This window comes from Nerophis ophidion, linkage group LG23, assembly GCF_033978795.1.
Source record: "Nerophis ophidion isolate RoL-2023_Sa linkage group LG23, RoL_Noph_v1.0, whole genome shotgun sequence".
Classification (NCBI taxonomy): Eukaryota; Metazoa; Chordata; class Actinopteri; order Syngnathiformes; family Syngnathidae; genus Nerophis; species Nerophis ophidion.
This window is the reverse complement of record NC_084633.1, coordinates 13,485,192-13,503,876: the sequence shown is the minus strand read 5'-3', so window position 1 is coordinate 13,503,876 and position 18,685 is coordinate 13,485,192. Positions and strand designations below refer to the sequence as shown.

At 38.4% G+C, this 18,685-nt stretch overlaps 1 long non-coding RNA gene across 1 annotated transcript in view; it reads left to right on the top strand.

Annotated features, from left to right (window-relative positions):
* LOC133541394 (uncharacterized) overlaps positions 1-17,302 on the top strand; it is an 89,441-nt gene extending 72,139 nt beyond the window's left edge. The window contains exons 3-7 of the long non-coding RNA XR_009803862.1: positions 6,187-6,252; positions 6,363-6,432; positions 6,513-6,594; positions 13,635-13,660; positions 16,018-17,302. This is a non-coding gene — a long non-coding RNA (uncharacterized LOC133541394). The remainder of the gene's footprint in view (positions 1-6,186; positions 6,253-6,362; positions 6,433-6,512; positions 6,595-13,634; positions 13,661-16,017) is intronic.
* The last annotated feature ends 1,383 nt before the right edge of the window (positions 17,303-18,685 follow it).

The window sequence follows — 18,685 nt, the reverse complement described above, 5'->3', positions numbered from 1 at the left end:
GGATGTTAGGTTTAGATCCACCAATGGCAGACCGGTACTTTTCAAAGGCGGTATAGTACCGAATATGATGAATCAGTATCGCGGTACTATACTAATATTGGTATACCGTACAACCTTACTTTAGGCATATGCAATATTTTGACAAAAGTATGGAAATACCAGGTATTGCTTAAGCAATGTTTTTTTTTAACTAAATGCAATAATTGGTCTTTATCAACATTTAGCCCCCCAAAACACAAAACAGTATGTGTCCAATCTATATTTGACCAATAAATGTTTTTCTTTTTCCTTAAAGGCTTCTGTTTTGCGGCGAAAACTTATTTTGCCACAAACACCCTAAGATTTATCATGCAGAAAAACAGGGAAGCAGTATGTTGCACAAAACTGCAAGATTGTGCCATGAGTTCCTAAGAATATATTTAGCTACAGTTTGCAAAAACAAATGCAACTCTCCCAGGAAAACCCCTCAATTTGCTATTAAAATGCTGTATTTTACAAGAAATGCACTGTCTTTAACAGAAAAATGCTATGTTTTTGCCAAAAAAAGCACTATAATTGATAGGGAAATGCAATATTGTCCTATTTGATGCAATAGCAGCCAAGGGAATGCGTTGGAAAAATACCAAATAGACCCATAAAAACAGCTGCCGATTGACCCATGGATGACTACAGTGGGCTTGGTGGGGCCTTTTACACGGGAAGGGTCACCGGGCGACATCAGTCATGTTTTTTAGGCCTGGAATTATATATATTTTGCTTGGCAACTATTATATTTAACCACATAAACAACATGTGAACTACTTTGTTTGGAGAAGGCTACATTTTTCCTGCACAATTCTGCGTTTTAACACCAAATATCATTATATTTGTGAGAAAATCAATGTATTAGCGACAACCCAATTTCACCAGGGAAATACAAAACCCAAAACCAGTGAAGTTGATAGGTTGTGTGAATCGTAAATAAAAACAGTTTCCAAAAACAATTTGAAATGTGGACTCGTCAGACCACATAAAACTTTTCCACTTTGCAACAGTCAGTCTTAGATGAGCTCGGGTACAGCGAAGCCCGCGGCGTTTCTGGGTGTTGTTGATAAATGGCTTTTGCTTTGCATAGTAGAGTTTTAACTTGCACTTACCTTTTTATGTACTTTTCAGTATCATTGGTGCCTTCACAGATTTGTAAGTTACCCATGCCTTGGGCACTAATACACCCCCATACTATCACAGATGTTGGCTTTTGAACTATGCGCTTATAGCAGTCCGGATGGTTCTTTTCCTCTTTAGTTGCGAGGACAAGATGTCCACAGTTTCCAAAAATAATTTGAAATGTCGACTTGTTGGACCACAGAACACTTTTACACTTTGCATCAGTCCATCGTAGATGAGCTCGGGAAAAACCGGCAGCGTTTCTGGGTGTTGTTGATGAATGGCTTTTGCTTTGGATAGTAAATAAATGATAAATGGGTTGTACTTGTATAGCGCTTTTCTACCTTCAAGGTACTCAAAGCGCTTTGACACTACTTCCACATTTAAGTAGAGTTCTATCTTGCACCTACAGATGTTGCGACAAACTTTAGTTACTGACAGTGGTTTTCTGAAATGTGCCTGAGCCCATGCGGTGATATCCTTTACACACCGATGTCGCTTTTTGATACAGTACCGCTTGAGGGATCGAAAATGCGTAATCGCTTACGTGCAATGATTTCTCCAGATTCTCTGAATCTTTTGATGATTTTACGGACCGTAAATGGTAAAATCCCTAAATTCCTTGCAATAGCTCGTTGAGAAATGTTGTTCTTAAACTGTTGGACAATTTACTTACGCTCGTTCACTAAGTGGTGACCCTCACCCCATCCTTGTTTGTGAATGACTGAGCATTTCATGCAAGCTGTTTTTATACCCAATCATATCACCCACCTATTCTCAATTAGCCCGTTCACTTGTGGGATGTTCCAAATAAGTGTTTGATGAGCATTCCTCAACTTCCTCAGTCTTTTTGCCACTTGTACCAGCTTTTTTGAAACATGTTGCAGGCATCAAATTCCAAATGAGCTAATATTTGCACAAAATAACACAAGTTTTCCAGTTCGGACATTTTGTATCTTGTCTTTGCAGTTAATTTAATAAATATAAGTTGAAAAGGATTTCCAAATCATTCTACTTTGTTTTTATTTACTATTTACACAACATGCCAACTTCACTTGTTTTGGGTTTTGTAGAAACATGCTGTTTTTCCCCAAAAAAACGATATTTAGCAGGGAAATGTGTTGGAAAAATGCCACTTAGACCCGAAAAAATGTCCATTGACCCATGGATGACCGCGGTTTGCAAGGCGGGGGCTTTGGCAGGTGAAGGGTCACTGGGCGTTCCATCATTCTTTCATATTCCCATAAGTAATACAGTCCACTCCAGCTGGTCTGTTAAGACATCCTCAATGCAACAACTCTATGCTTGCATCCAAAGCTCAATTCCAAACTTTCTACCCAATTCCCTGACGTGTCCGACTATTGCAGCTAACTGAGAATCTTAAGGACTGTCTGCAGAATGTCAAACTATCTAACTCAAAGTGAACGTTAAATCTACCTGTGACTTCAACGATTTCCTTTGTTTATCAAGAACAATTTCCCTTGTGGATCCATGAAGTTTGTCAGAGTCTAAAGTCTAAGATTTCCTTGCTTTGAACGGAGTGCAATCAGGATGTCTGTGAAACGAGTCAATGGGGCGTTTCCTAGGTGAAGGGTTAGTGGGCGTCTTTTCATTCTTTTATTTTCCCTTTAGTAATACAGCCAGCTGTTCCAGTTAGCTGATCCAGAACTGTCTACCCTAGTCCTGCATCTGCAGCAATTATCCTGCAGGTGTTGGTCCAAAGTTATGACTCATGCTGCCTTTATGGCAGTACCGTGTGTCTTTAGGACTTTGATATTCCAGAAACAAAACCAATGCTGAGAGTTAGCTCTTTCTCTGCCTTCCACGCCTTAAACCAAGTCGTCCTGGCATTTGGCCCAAGAATCCCTTGCGTAAATATTGTTTTTACACAATGATCATCATCATTATGTACAATAATCGCCATTGGAAAGCTTTCACAGACATTTAGCAGTTTATAGAAGGCGGACATACTGCAGTGAAAATGCAAAGATTACTAAACATATTTGACATTTTTTTTACAAATAATTATAATGATATATATTTCTAATTATTATGTAAGTTTCTGCAAAACTATATTTTGTTGGATGACATGTTTAAAGCTCTTTAAAAAATGCAACGTTTAATATCTGGAAATAGTTAATATTTTCATAAAAACCCAAAACCAGTGAAGTTGGCACGTTGTGTAAGTCCTAAATAAAAACAAGATACAATTATTTGCAAATCCTTTTGAACTTGTATTCAATTGAAAAGACTGCAAAGACAAGATATTTAATGTTTGAACTGAGAAACTCAATCAATCAATCAATGTTTATTTATATAGCCCCAAATCACAAATGTCTCAAAGGACTGCACAAATCATTACGACTACAACATCCTCGGAAGAACCCAAAGAAAAGGGCAAGGAAAACTCACACCCAGTGGGCAGAGAGAATTCACATCCAGTGGGACGCCAGTGACAATGCTGACTATGAGAAACCTTGGAGAGGACCTCAGATGTGGGCAACCCCCCCTCTCTAGGGGACCGAAAGCAATGGATGTTGAGCGGGTCTAACATGATACTGTGAAAGTTCAATCCATAGTGGCTCCAACACAGCCGCGAGAGTTCGGTTCAAGCGGATCCAAGACAGCAGCGAGAGTCCCGTCCACAGGAAACCATCTCAAGCGGATCAGCAGCGTAGAGACGTCCCCAACCGATACAGGCGAGCGGTCCATCCTGGGTCCCGACGAGCGGTCCATCCTGGGTCTCGACTCTGGACAGCCAGTACTTCATCCATGGTCATCGGACCGGACCCCCTCCACAAGGGAGGGGGGGACATAGGAGAAAGAAAAGAAGCGGCAGATCAACTGGTCTAAAAAGGAGGTCTATTTAAAGGCTAGAGTATACAGATGAGTTTTAAGGTGAGACTTAAATGCTTCTACTGAGGTAGCATCTCGAACTGTTACCGGGAGGGCATTCCAGAGTACTGGAGCCCGAACGGAAAACGCTCTATAGCCCGCAGACTTTTTTTGGGCTCTAGGAATCACTAATAAGCCGGAGTCTTTTGAACGCAGATTTCTTGCCGGGACATATGGTACAATACAATCGGCAAGATAGGCTGGAGCTAGACCGTGTAGTATTTTATACGTAAGTAGTAAAACCTTAAAGTCACATCTTAAGTGCACAGGAAGCCAGTGCAGGTGAGCCAGTACAGGCGTAATGTGATCAAACTTTCTTGTTCTTGTCAAAAGTCTAGCAGCCGCATTTTGTACCAACTGTAATCTTTTAATGCTAGACATGGGGAGACCCGAAAATAATACGTTACAGTAATCGAGACGAGACGTAACAAACGCATGGATAATGATCTCGGCGTCTTTAGTGGACAAAATGGAGCGAAAAACTGAATTTTTTTTTGCAAGTAATGGCAGCAACACATTGCAAACAAGTTGGCACAGGGGCATTTTTAGCACTGTGTTACATGGCCTTTCCTTTTAACAACACTCAGTAAATGTTTGGGAATTGAGGAGACCAATTTTTGAAACTTTTCATGTGTAATTATTTCCCATTCTTGCTTGATGTACAGCTTAAGTTGTTCAACAGTCCGGGGGTCTCCGTTGTGGTATTTTCCGCTTCATAATGCGCCACACATTTTCAAAGGGAGACAGGTCTGGACTACAGTTAGGCCAGTCTAGTACCCGCAGTCTTTTACTACGAAGCATGTGGCTTGGCATTGTCTTGCTGAAATAAGCAGGGGCGTCCATGATCACGTTGTTTGGATGGCAACATATGTTCCTCCAAAACCTGTATGTACCTTTCAGCATTAATGGTGCCTTCACAGATGTGTTAGTTACCCATGCCTTGGGCACTGATACACCCCCATACCATCACAGATGCTGGCTTTTGAACTTTGCGCCTATAACAGTCCGGATGGTTCTTTTCCTCTTCGGTCCGGAGGACATGACATCCACAGTTTCCAAAAACAATTTGAAAAGTGGACTTGTCCAACCACATAACACTTTCCTACTTTACATCAGTCCATCTTAGATGGGCTTGGGCCCAGCGAAGACATCGGCGTTTCTGGGTGTTGTCGATAAATGGCTTTGGCTTTGCATAGTAGAGTTTTAACTTGCACTTACAGATGTAGCGAGAAACTGTAGTTACTGACAGACCATAGAAGGTGAAAGCCCTATATTCCTTGCAATGGTTTCTTGAGAAATGTTGTTCTTAAACTGTTCGATCATTTTGTTCACAAAGTGGTGACCCTCGCCCCATCCTTGTTTGGGAATGACTGATAATTTCATGGAAGCTGCTTTTATACCCAATCATGGCACTCACCTGTTCCCAATTAGCCTGTTCCTCTGTGGGATGTTCTAAATAAGTGTTTGATGAGCATTCCTCAACTTTCTCAGTCTGTTTTGCCACTTGTGCCATTTTTTTAAACGTGTTGCAGGCATCAAATTCCAAATGAGCTAATATTTGCAAAAAATAAAGTTTTCCAGTTTGAACGTTAATTATCTTGTATTTGCAGTCTATTCAATTGAATATAGGTTGAAAAGGATTTGCAAATCATTGTATTCTGTTTGTATTTCTGATTCACACAATGTGCCAACTTCACTGGTTTTGGGTGTTGTATATATTTTCTGTGGAAATGCTATATTCTGTGAGAGAAATCATGATATTATCTAGGAAAATTCACAAACATGGCAGAAATGTATTTGGCTGTGAAATAGTTTTTCCATGAAATTGCCTATAAACTGTCTATATGGGGGGGAAAGTAAATTTTAAGTAAAATTTTCCACAAAAAAACTATGTATTAAGACTATTCCACATTATGGAAATAAAATATTAGTGTGAGCATTGTAGGAAAAGTCAAGATTTACCACTGAAATAGTGTATTTTTCTGGGAAAACGCTATATTTGGCTTTAAAAATTGTTTTTTGATACGCTTTTTTGTTTGATTGGACATGGGAATATTACTGTGTGTTACAATGTGTATTTTACACAAAACTTCTGTCATATCGATGAAACAATCACAGTTATCATTATTGACACTTTTCAAGCAGAACCAGGTCCTCATGATGACGTCCTGACTCATGGATGACTGCAGACAGACAAGTAAAGTACGACAGGTGGGGGATTCTGACACTTTTCCTTAATATTCCCATATGTAGTCCAACCCATCTGTTGTTAAACTGCATCCAACCCCCAATCCCAAACTGTCTCCCCTAATTTCCCCCAGCTGCAGTAACCTCCGTCATATGGACCCTCGGGCAGGAAGATCCGAAGTATGACTCATGCCGGCTCACCCTGTAAGAAAACACTTTTTATAAACTTTGCGCTTTCAGCATTTCAGTAAAGTTTCCAAGGTAACGGTATTGAATTAACCCAGTCAGGTGATGCTACAGAACCAGATCCAGATTGGCTGGAATGAAGCAGAGGCATCAAATTACACTTTGTGGGGTTTTTATCAGGTAAACAATCCGGATTTTCATCAGATATCATTGATGACATGCTTTGGTTTTAGAGGTTTGTTGTTTTGCTTAGTATAATCATGCAAGAAAAAATGCTGTATTTTGCCATAAAAATGCTACAATTTGCAACAAAAAAGGGAATTGCTATTCCACGAAAATGGTCAATTATACCCTCCCAAACACTAGTATGTTTTTCAGGAACTTGACCAAAAAGAACGACCATATATATACCAGGGAAATGTTATTGACCAAGAGAATCTAGAATTTTACCCAAAAGCACCTCGTTCTTTGTACCGTAAAATAATATACAGTTTAACAGAACTATACTTTCCAGAAAATGTTTATATTTGACTAGAAATCACTCAATATAACTACAGGGAAATGTTATATTAGACCAGAGCAGCACTGAACATTTTACATTTAACCACAAATAACTATTTACCACGGAAATTCTATATTTGACCAGATAAGCACTCTATTTTCTAGAAGCATTTATAGTAGGGGGAAAAAAACACTTTTTTCCAGAAATGTTTTACATTTGACCAAAAATTACTCTATTTACTAGATGAAAATTATACATGTGACTAAAAATGACTATTTACCAGGAAAATGCAACATTTCACTCAAAAACAGTCTTCATTCAAAGCCCTGAGCCTGGGAATCAAACCCAGGATCTATTGATTGTGAGGCACAAGCACTAACAATTGCGCCACGGTGAACTCAAAAGCCGTTTTTACCAGAAAAATGTTACAAAAAAAACAAAACACCATTTGCCAAAATAATTTTTTATAATTGACAAAAAAAAGCAAAGAGGGTACATGTGACCAAAAGAAATGTAACATTTACCAGTCAAAATGTTACATTTGACTCAAAAAACTATACAGTATTTAGCAGGAAAATATATTTGACCAGAGCAGCACTCCATTTACCAGGAAAATGTTATATTTGACTCAAAAAATTATACTGTATTTACCAGGAAAATATATTTGACCAGAGCAGCACTCCATTTACCAGAAAAATGTTACATTTGACCAAAAAACTATACAGTATTTACCAGGAAAGTATTTTATTTAGCTAGAGCAGCACTCTATTTTACAGGAAAATGTTACTTTTGACCAAAAAACTATACCGTATTTACCAGGAAAATATATTTGACCAGAGCAGCACTCCATTTACCAGGAAATTGTTACATTTGAGAAAAATACTATGCAGTATTTACCAGGATAATGTTATATCTGGCCAAAGCAACACTACATTTACCAGGAAAATGTTACATTTGACTCAAAAAAAAACCTATACAGTATTTACCGGAAAAAACTATATTTAGCCAGAGCAGCACTCCATTTTCCAGGAAAATGTTACATTTGACAAAAAACTATACGGTATTTACAAGGAAAATATTATATTCGGCCAGAGCAACATTCCATTTACCAGGAAAATTTTACAAAAAAAAATATACGCGTGGCGCAGTGGGAGAGTGGCCGTGCGCAACCCGAGGGTCACTGGTTCAAATCCCACCTAGAACCAACCTCGTCACGTCCGTTGTGTCCTTAGCAAGACACTTCACCCATGCTCCTAATGGGTGCTGGTTGGCGCCTTGCATGGCAGCTCCCTCCATCAGTGTGTGAATGTGTGTGTGATTGGGTAAATGTGGAAGTAGTGTCAAAGCGCTTTGAGTACCTTGAAGGTAGAAAAGCGCTATACAAGTACAACCCATTTATTTATTTACCAGGAAAATATATTTGGCCAGAGCAGCACTCCATTTTCCAGGAAAATGTTGCATTTGACCAACAAACTATACAGTATTTATTGGAAAATATTATATTTGGCCAGAGCAGTACTCCATTTACCAGGAAGATTTTACATTTGACCAAAAAAACTATACAGTATTTACCTGGAAAATATTGTATTTGACCAGAGCAGCACTCCATTTTCCAGTAAAAATTTACATTTGAGCAAAAAAACTATACAGTACTTACTAGGAAAATATATTTAACCAGAACAGCACTCCATTTACCAGGAAAATGTAACATTTAACCAAAAAACTATACAGCATTTACTAGGAAAATATATTTGGCCAGAGCAGTACTCAATTTACCAGGAAAATGTTACACTTGACTCAAAAAGCTATACAGTATTTACCAGGAAAATATATTTGGCCAGAGCAGCACTACATTTACCAGGAAAATGTTACATCTGACTCAAAAAGCTATACAGTATTTACCTGGAAAATATTCTATTTTACCAGAGCAGCACCCCATTTTCCAGGAAAAATTTACATTTGAGCAAAAAAACTATGCAGTACTTACTAGGAAAACATTTTTGGCCAGAGCAGCACTCTATTTACCAGGAAAATGTTATATTAGACCAAAAAACTATACAGTATTTATCAGGAAAATATTATATTTGGCCAGAGCAGTACACAATTTACCAGGAAAATGTTATATTTTATCGAAAAAACTATACAGTATTTACCAAGAAAATATATTTTGCCAGAGCAGTACTCAATTTCTCAGGAAAATGTTACACTTGACTCAAAGAGCTATATAGTATTTACCAGGAAAATATTCTATTTTACCAGAGCAGCACCCCATTTTCCAGGAAAAATTTACATTTGAGCAAAAAAACTATGCAGTACTTACTAGAAAAAACATATTTGGCCAGAGCAGCACTCTATTTACCAGGAAAATGTTATATTTGACCAAAAAACTATACAGTATTTATCCGGAAAATATTATATTTGACCTGAACAGCACTCCATTTACCAGGTGCATGCTATATTTCCTACTTGGTTCTGCAGCAATCAAGGACACGTGACAAAAGATGCATGTTGAGTGCTTCTACAAGTGAAAGGTCACTTTTGCATTCCATCATTCAGCTTTGCATTTGGAAATTGCTTGGATTTGCCAAACCGCACTTTTTTTTTTTTTCCAGGAAAATGGTCAACTTTACCAGAAAAAGCAGTTTTATTTTACCGGAAATCACAGTGTTTGACAGGAAAATGTTCAAAACTATTTTGTATTTTTCCCCTCTTTTTTTAATTTATGAATTTTATTTTCAATAATGAAGTGAAGTGAATGATATTTATATAGCGCATTTTCTCTAGTGACTCAAAGCACTTTACATAGTGAAACCCAATATCGAAGTTACATTTAAACCAGTGTGGGTGACACTGGGAGCAGGTGGGTAAAGTGTCTTGCCCAAGGACACAACGGCATTGACTAAGTTGGCAGAAGCGGGAATCGAACCTGCAACCCCTCAAGTTGCTGGCACGGCCGCTCTACCAACCGAGCTATACCTCCTAATGAAGGCTAATAAATGCAAAAAGTGCTATAAAAACCCCGTAGCCCTTTTTTGCACCACAGTACTTTTTTCTTTCACTTGCTCGTCCTCCTTTCCCCATTGAGCCGCACAATAAGTTAAGGCGTGGCGGCTTCAAATTTCAGCTGCACAATGACTGGGATTTTAGTTCCTTCCAGGCCCGTTTGCTGCGGAACCATTGTGTTGTCAGTCAGAGGCTTCGAAAAGAACTCTCATGCTGTAATCTAAACCCAAATACACAATGATGTTATGAATGTGATGTAACGTGAAATCATCTGGTAGAACTCTTAAGCAGATATTATCGAACTACAAAACCCAAAACCAGTGCAAGTTGAAGTGTAAATCAATCAATCAATCAATCAATGTTTACTTATATAGCCCTAAATCACTAGTGTCTCAAAGGGCTGCACAAACCACCACAACATCCTCGGTAGGCCCACATAAGGGCAAGGAAAACTCACACCCAGTGGGACATCGGTGACAATAATGACCCAGTGGGACGTCGGTGACAATGATGACTATGAGAACCTTGGAGAGGAGGAAAGCAATGGATGTCGAGCGGGTCTAACATGATACTGTGAAAGTTTAATCCATAATGAATCCAACACAGTCGCGAGAGTCCAGTCCAAAGCGGATCCAACACAGCAGCGAGAGTCCCGTTCACAGCGGAGCCAGCAGGAAACCATCCCAAGCGGAGGCGGATCAGCAGCGCAGAGATGTCCCCAGCCGATACACAGACAAGCAGTACATGGCCACCGGATCGGACCGGACCCCCTCCACAAGGGAGAGTGGGACATAGAAGAAAAAGAAAAGAAACGGCAGATCAACTGGTCTAAAAAGGGAGTCTATTTAAAGGCTAGAGTATACAAATGAGTTTTAAGGTGAGACTTAAATGCTTCTACTGAGGTGGCATCTTTGGGACATAGAAGAAAAAGAAAAGAAACGGCAGATCAACTGGTCTAAAAAGGGAGTCTATTTAAAGGCTAGAGTATACAAATGAGTTTTAAGGTGAGACTTAAATGCTTCTACTGAGGTGGCATCTCAAACTACCAAAAACAGAATACAATGATTTGCAAATCCTTTTTAACTTATATTCAATTGAATAGACTGCAAAGACAGGATATTTAATGTTCTGAGAAAGTCTTTTTTTTTTTTTTCCAAATCACTAACTTTGAATTTAATGGCAGCAACACATTGCAAAAAAAGCTGGCACATGGGCATTTTTACCACTGTGTTACATGGCCTTTCCTTTTGACAACACTCAGCAAAAGTTTGGGAACTGAGGAGACCAATTTTTGAAGCTTTTCAGGTGGAATTCTTTCCCATTCTTCGCTTGATGTACAGCTTAAGTTGTTCAACAGTCCGGGGTCTCTGTTGTGGTATTTTAGGCTTCATAATGCACCACACATTTTCAACCTAACGGGGAACATTATCACCAGACCTATGTAAGCGTCAATATATACCTTGGTGTTGCAGAAAAAAGACCATATGTTTTGTTTGACCGATTTTCGAACTCTAAAAGGGTGAATTTGCCGATTTAAACACCTTTCAATTGTTCGCTGTCAGAGCTTTCACTCGTGCAATCCGCCATTTTCTCAAACACATTACACACACAAGTCAAATCAGCTCTGTTATTTTCCGTCTTTTCGACTGTTTTCCGTACCTTGGAGACATCATGCCTCGTCGGTGTGTTGTCGGAGGGTCTAACAACACGATCAGGGACGGATTCAAGTTGACTTACGTGGAGTGTGCATCGATTAGCACGGCATGCTAATCAATGCTAACATGCCATTTAGGGTAGCTGTACGTACATATTGCATCGTTATGCCTCATTTGTAGCTATATTTGCATCCAGCCTTTCCCCTCCACCCACATTTAATGCCAAACAAACACATAACAATCGACGGATTCAAGTACACCAGTGGTCAAAAGATGCGAAAGTCCCTCGTTTGTTCTGCACGTTTTATCGACGATAGCGATGCTACGACAGATGGCACAGAGATGTGTGGATATCCTGCGACACTCAAAGCAGATGCATTTCCAACGATAAAGTCAACGAAATCACAAAGGTGAGTTTTGTTGATGTTATTGACTTATGTGCTAATCAGACATATTTGGTCACGGCATGACTGCTAGCTGGGCTTCACGGTGGCAGAGGGGTTAGTGCGTCTGCCTCACAATACGAAGTTCTTGCAGTCCTGGGTTCAAATCCAGGCTCGGGATCTTTCTGTGTGGAGTTTGCATGTTCTCCCCGTGAATGCGTGGGTTCCCTCCGGGTACTCCGGCTTCCTCCCACCTCCAAAGACATGCACCTGGGGTTAGGTTGATTGGCAACACTAAATTGGCCCTAGTGTTTGAATGTGAGTGTGAATGTTGTCTGTCTATCTGTGTTGGCCCTGCGATGAGGTGGCGACTTGTCCAGGGTGTACCCCGCCTTCCGCCCGATTGTAGCTGAGATAGGCGCCAGCGCCACCTCGCGACCCCAAAAGGGAATAAGTGGTAGAAAATGGATGGATGGATGGATGACTGCTAGCTAATCCATGCTAACATGCTTTTTAGGCTAGCTGTATGTACATATGTAGCTATATTTACATCCAGCCTTTCCCGCCACCCACAAACAAACACTTACCAATCGACGCATTTAAGTACCTTTCAGCATTAATGGTGCCTTCACACCTGTGTAAGTTAACCATGCCTTGGGCACTAGTAACACCCCCATACCATCACAGATGCTGGCTTTTGAACTTTGGGCCTATAACAATCCGGATGGTTCTTTTCCTCTTTGTTTCGGAGGACACGACTTCCACAGGTTCCAAAAACAATTTGAAATGTGGAATCGTCAGACCACAGGACACTTTTCCAGTTTGCATCAGTCCATCTCAGATGGGCTGGGGCCCAGCGAAGCCGGCGGCGTTTCTGGGTGTTGTTGATAAATGGCTTTGGCTTTGCATAGTAGAGTTTTAACTTGTACATACAGATGCAGCGACAAACTGTAGTTACTGACAGTGGTCTTCTGAAATGTTCCATGTGGTGATATCCTTTACACACTGATGTCTGTTTTTGATGCAGTACCGCCTGAGGGATCCATAATCATGGGCATTCAATGCAGTGATTATCCAGATTCTCTGAACCTTTTGATGATATTACAGACCTTAGATGGTGAAAGCCCTAAATTCCTTCCAATAACTGAGAAATGTTCTTAAACTGTTGGACAATTTGCTCACGCATTTGTTCACAAAGCGGTGACCCTCGTTCAATCCTTGTTTGTGAATGACTGAGCTTTTAATGGAAGCTGCTTTTATACCCAATCACGGCACCCACCTGTTCCCAATTAGCCTGTTCACCTGTGGGATGTTCCAAATAAGTGATTGATGAGCATTTCTTAACTTTCTCTGTCTTTTTTGACACAAGTACCAGCTTTTTTGAAACATGTTGCAGGCATCGAATTCCAAATGAGCTAATATTTGCAAAAAATGACAAAGTTTTCCAGTTCCAACGTAAGTATCTTGTCTTTGCAGTCTATTCAACTGAATATAGGTTGAAAAAGATTTGCAAATCATAACTTCACTGGTTTTGGGGTGTGTAGGATACAAATAGCTAACTCTGCAACTTTTTACTGCAAGTATTGTTCCCCCACCCTAAATTGTAGGACTGTTTTTGTTTATGACTCTTAATGTATTTTGTTGTTTTTTTAATTTACAACCTCTGGTGTTCCGAAGTGCCATGGCCCTCGTACCACAGTTTGGTGAGTCCTAAACTACTAGATTGTATTTGGACTGTCATGTTTAGAAATATTCTAAAGAATAATTGTAGGCTGTTAGAGCAGTTTATTTTTTTATTTATTTATAATATATATATATATATATTTTCTGTTGGAAGAGAAATCTGAATTAAAACAATGAGTTTAGTTGAGAAAACATTTATTGTAGACATATTTATCCACTACCCAAGTGACGATAAGCGGTATAGAAATTGGATGGATGGACTATACCTTTTAATTACTATATTTTTTTAAATAAATGAAAAATACATACATTTTTACAGCATTTTTCATTGAATGAACCCAAAGCCGATTTCCATCCAAGAATAGAAATTAGATAGCACTTATTCTTATAGTTATTGATATGGAATAAGATTTTATTATTATTAATAATGTTAATTATAATAATGATTTGTGATAATAACAAACATTTGGATTATACATAATAGTAATAATAGATAATGGTGTCAAAATTACAGTATTATTAATATGATTATAATACTAATAAACATGACAAATATTTCACAACAAAATAAAAAATTTAACTTAAAAAATGAATAAATGAATTGGACTATTTTTGATTGATTGAACCCAACGCCGTTGTTCATGCAATGATATAAATTAGATAGCACTTATTCTTGTTATTATTGATATTGATTATAATTAGTATTATTAATAATAATGTTAATTATAATAATGATGTGATAATAACAATAACATATGGATTATTATTAATAATAATGAAAATAATTATAAAAATAATGGTAATAATAAACATTTTATTAATATTATAATATTAATAAAAATAAAACAAAATTCACACAAAAACAATTATTAAACTTTAAAAAATGAATAAATGAATTGGACTGTATTTTTGATTGAATGAACCCAAAGCCATTTTTCATGCAATAATAGAAATTAGATGGCACTTATTATTATTGATATTGAATATAATTAGTGTTATTAATAATAATATTAATTATAATACTGATTTGTGATAACATTTGGATTATTATTATTATTAATAATAATAATAATGATGAAAAAATAATGGTAATAATAATAATTAATACTAGTATTATAATAGTAATAAATTAAAAAATTCACAACATTAAAAATTTAACTTAAAAAAATGAATACAAGAATTGACTGCATTTTTGATTGAATGAACCCAAAGCAAATTTTCATGCAAGAATAGAAATTTGATAGCACTTATTCTAATTATTATTGATATTGAATATAATAATTACATTAGTATTCTTAATATTATTTTAAATATAATAATGATTTGGGATAACATTTGGATTATTAGTAATAATAACAAAATTAATGGGAACAGTCATGGAAAATAAATATGGTAATAGTAATAAAAATAACAAAAAAATCACAACAAAATAAATTCAACTTAAACATTTTTATAAATGAATTGGACTGCATTTTGGATTGAATGAACCCAAAGCCATTTTTCATGCAAGAGTACAATTAGATAGCACTCATTCTTAATTATCATTGATATAGAATATAATAATTAAATTAGTATTATTAATAATTATAATAATGATTTTTGATACTATTTGGATTATAATTAATAATAATGATAATAATAAAATAATGGTAACAGGAATTATTATTTTTACTATTATAATAATATTAATAAGAATAACAAAATAATTCACATGAAAATAAAAAAATAACTTACCAAAAAATAATAAAGGAATTGGATTGCATTTTTGATCATGAATTGAATTATGAAATGAGATAGCACTTATTCTTATCGATATCGAATATAATAATTACATAATAATAATAATTATTAAAGGCCTACTGAATTCCACTACTACTGATCACGCAGTGTGATAGTTTATAAATCAATGATGAAATTTTGTTTCAGTACCGTTCACAGCTATAAGTCGTCTCTTTTCATCGCATAATTCCACAGTATTATGGACGTCTGTGTTGGTTAATCTTTTGCAATTTTTTCAATGAACAATGGAGACATAAAAGAAGAAAGCTGTAGGTGGGAAGCGGTGTATTTAATGATAATAATAAAAAATAATGGTAACAATAATAATGATAATAATATTATTATAATAAGGAAAATAATACAAAATTCACAACAAAAAAAAAAAAAACTTTAAAAAACGAAATAAATTTAATAAATGAATGAATTGAATGTATTTTAGATTGAATTGATTGAATGGCAATTTAATAGTAATAATAATAATTTCACAACAAAATTCAAATGTGACTTAAAAAACAGAACATTTTTAAAATGAACAAAAGGTTGATGGTAACACAGTACTTTAATTGTTAACTAGCACCCTTTCCTTGTTTACTTGCAGGTGCCAGAAGTGTTGAGTCAGTGCGGAATGACGAGTGTTACATCTTATTGTTTCCCCGCCTCTAACTGTGCCAGGACACGGCGCAACCATCGTTCCCACCCATCGCCCCACCACAGCAAAATCCGGGCAGCTCTTCAGGTTCCTCGCCTGTTTACAAACACACACAGTCCGCAGGAATCCACCTGATGATCCTCCACTGGAGCAGCTCCAAAAAAACCACCACTCTCCGCTAACCCTCGTCATGTTTTCAGCGCCTTTCACGCAGGAATGCGGCGAAGAGGGAAAGGCGCCGACGTCACTCGCCCTCACGAGCCGCTCCATCAGTGTAGCGTGACCGAAAACGTTGCACCATGTTAAAACTCCCTCTTGGCGGAGTCTCGGCCTCCTCTCGGGGAGTGAGCACAAGGCATTCTGGGCATTCCACGGGGCCTCCACAGGGCGGGGCGGCCTGCTTGCTGGACATGTGCGTTTGATAAAGGCCAAAAGGCTCCTCACAGCCTGACTAAATTAGTGAAAGAAGCCTGGGGATTTAGTTCACTGTTAAGGCTGCAAAGTTGTTATTGTAAAACCTTTCATCAGTCAAATAATTCATTTTACACAGGATTCTTTTTCAAAGTTTTTTAGATCGTAATGTCTTATCACTCAAATGAGCTAAAACGGCAAAGCTACACATACACTATATTGCCGAAAGTATTTGGCCACCCATCCAAATGATGAGAATCAGGTGTCCTAATCACTTGGCCTGGCCACAGGTGTATAAAATCAAGAACTTAGGCATGGAGACTGTTTCTACAAACATTTGTTAAAGAATGGTGATTTCCAGAGTGGAACTGTCATAGGATGCCACCTGTGCAACAAATCCAGGCGTGAAATTTCCTCGCTCCTAAATATTCCAAAGTCAACTTTATTATTAGAAAATGGGAGAGTTTGCTGGAGGAGGAATTATGACGTTCAGTGAAAACAACTTTGAACGATCCAGGATACCAAAACATTTTGGACAATTCCATGCTCCCAACCTTGTGGGAACAGTTTGGAGCGGGGGCCCCTTTCTCTTCCAACATGACTGTGCACAAAGCAAAGTCCATAAAGACATGGATCAATCAATCATCAATCAATGTTTATTTATATAGCCCTAAATCACAAATGTCTCTAAGGACTGTACAAACCATTACGACTACGACATCCTCGGAAGAACCCACGTAAGGGCAAGGAAAACTCACACCCAGTGGGCAGGGAGAATTCACATCCAGTGGGACGCCAGTGACAAAGCTGACTATGAGAAACCTTGGAGAGGACCTCAAATGTGGGCAACCCCCCCCCCCCTCTAGGGGACCAAAAGCAATGGATGTCGAGCTGGTCTAACATGATACTGTGAGAGTTCAGTTCAAAGCGGATCCAAGACAGCAGCGAGAGTCCCGTCCACAGGAAACCATCCCAAGCAGAGGCGGATCAGCAGCGTAGAGATGTCCCCAACCGATACACAGGCGAGCGGTCCATCCTGGGTCCCGACGAGCAGTCCATCCTGGGTCTCGACTCAGGACAGCCAGTACTTCATCCATGGTCATCGGACCGGCCCCCCTCCACAAGGGAGGGTGGGGGACATAGGAGAAAAAGAAAAGAAACGGCAGATCAACTGGTCTAAAAAGGGAGTCTATTTAAAGGCTAGAGTATACAAATGAGTTTTAAGGTGAGACTTAAATGCTTCTACTGAGGTAGCATCTCAAACTGTTACCGGGAGGGCATTCCAGAGTACTGGAGCCCGAATGGAAAACGCTCTATAGCCCGCAGACTTTTTTTGGGCTTTAGGAATCACTAATAAGCCGGAGTCTTTTGAACGCAGATTTCTTGCCGGGACATATGGTACAATACAATCGGCAAGATAGGATGGAGCTAGACCGTGTAGTGTTTTATACGTAAGTAGTAAAACCTTAAAGTCACATCTTAAGTGCACAGGAAGCCAGTGCAGGTGAGCCAGTACAGGCGTAATGTGATCAAACTTTCTTGTTCTTGTCAAAAGTCTAGCAGGCGCATTTTGTACCAACTGTAATCTTTTAATGCTAGACATGGGGAGACATGAAAATAATACGTTACAGTAATCGAGACGAGACGTAACAAACGCATGGATAATGATGCATGACAGAGTCTGGTGTGGATGAACTTGACTGGCCTGCACAGAGTCCTGACCTGAACCCAGGATGAATTAGAACAGAGACTGGGAGCCAGGCCTTCTCAACCAACATCAGTGTGTGACCTCACCAATGCGCTTTTTGAAGAATGGTGGAAAATTCCTATAAACGCACTCCGCAACCTTGTGGACAGCCTTCCCAGAAGAGTTAAAGCTGTAATAGCTGCAAAAGGTGGACCCACATCATGTTGAACCTTATGGGTTAGGAATGGGATGGCACTTCAAGTTCATGTATGAATCAAAGCAGGTGGCCAAATACTTTTGGCACTATATACCTCATGAACAAAATTCCCAATTCAAAACACTGTACTGTTTTTGACCAATGTATGATGCTGTAACGCAGGGGTGTCAAACTCAAAAACAGAGTGGGCCAAAATTTTAAACCGAACAAAGCCGGGGGCCAAGGTTGAACAAATTAACATTTTAATAGGGACCCAAACAAGTTTTGCATTGAATATTGAACAAGCAAGGCTTATATAACTT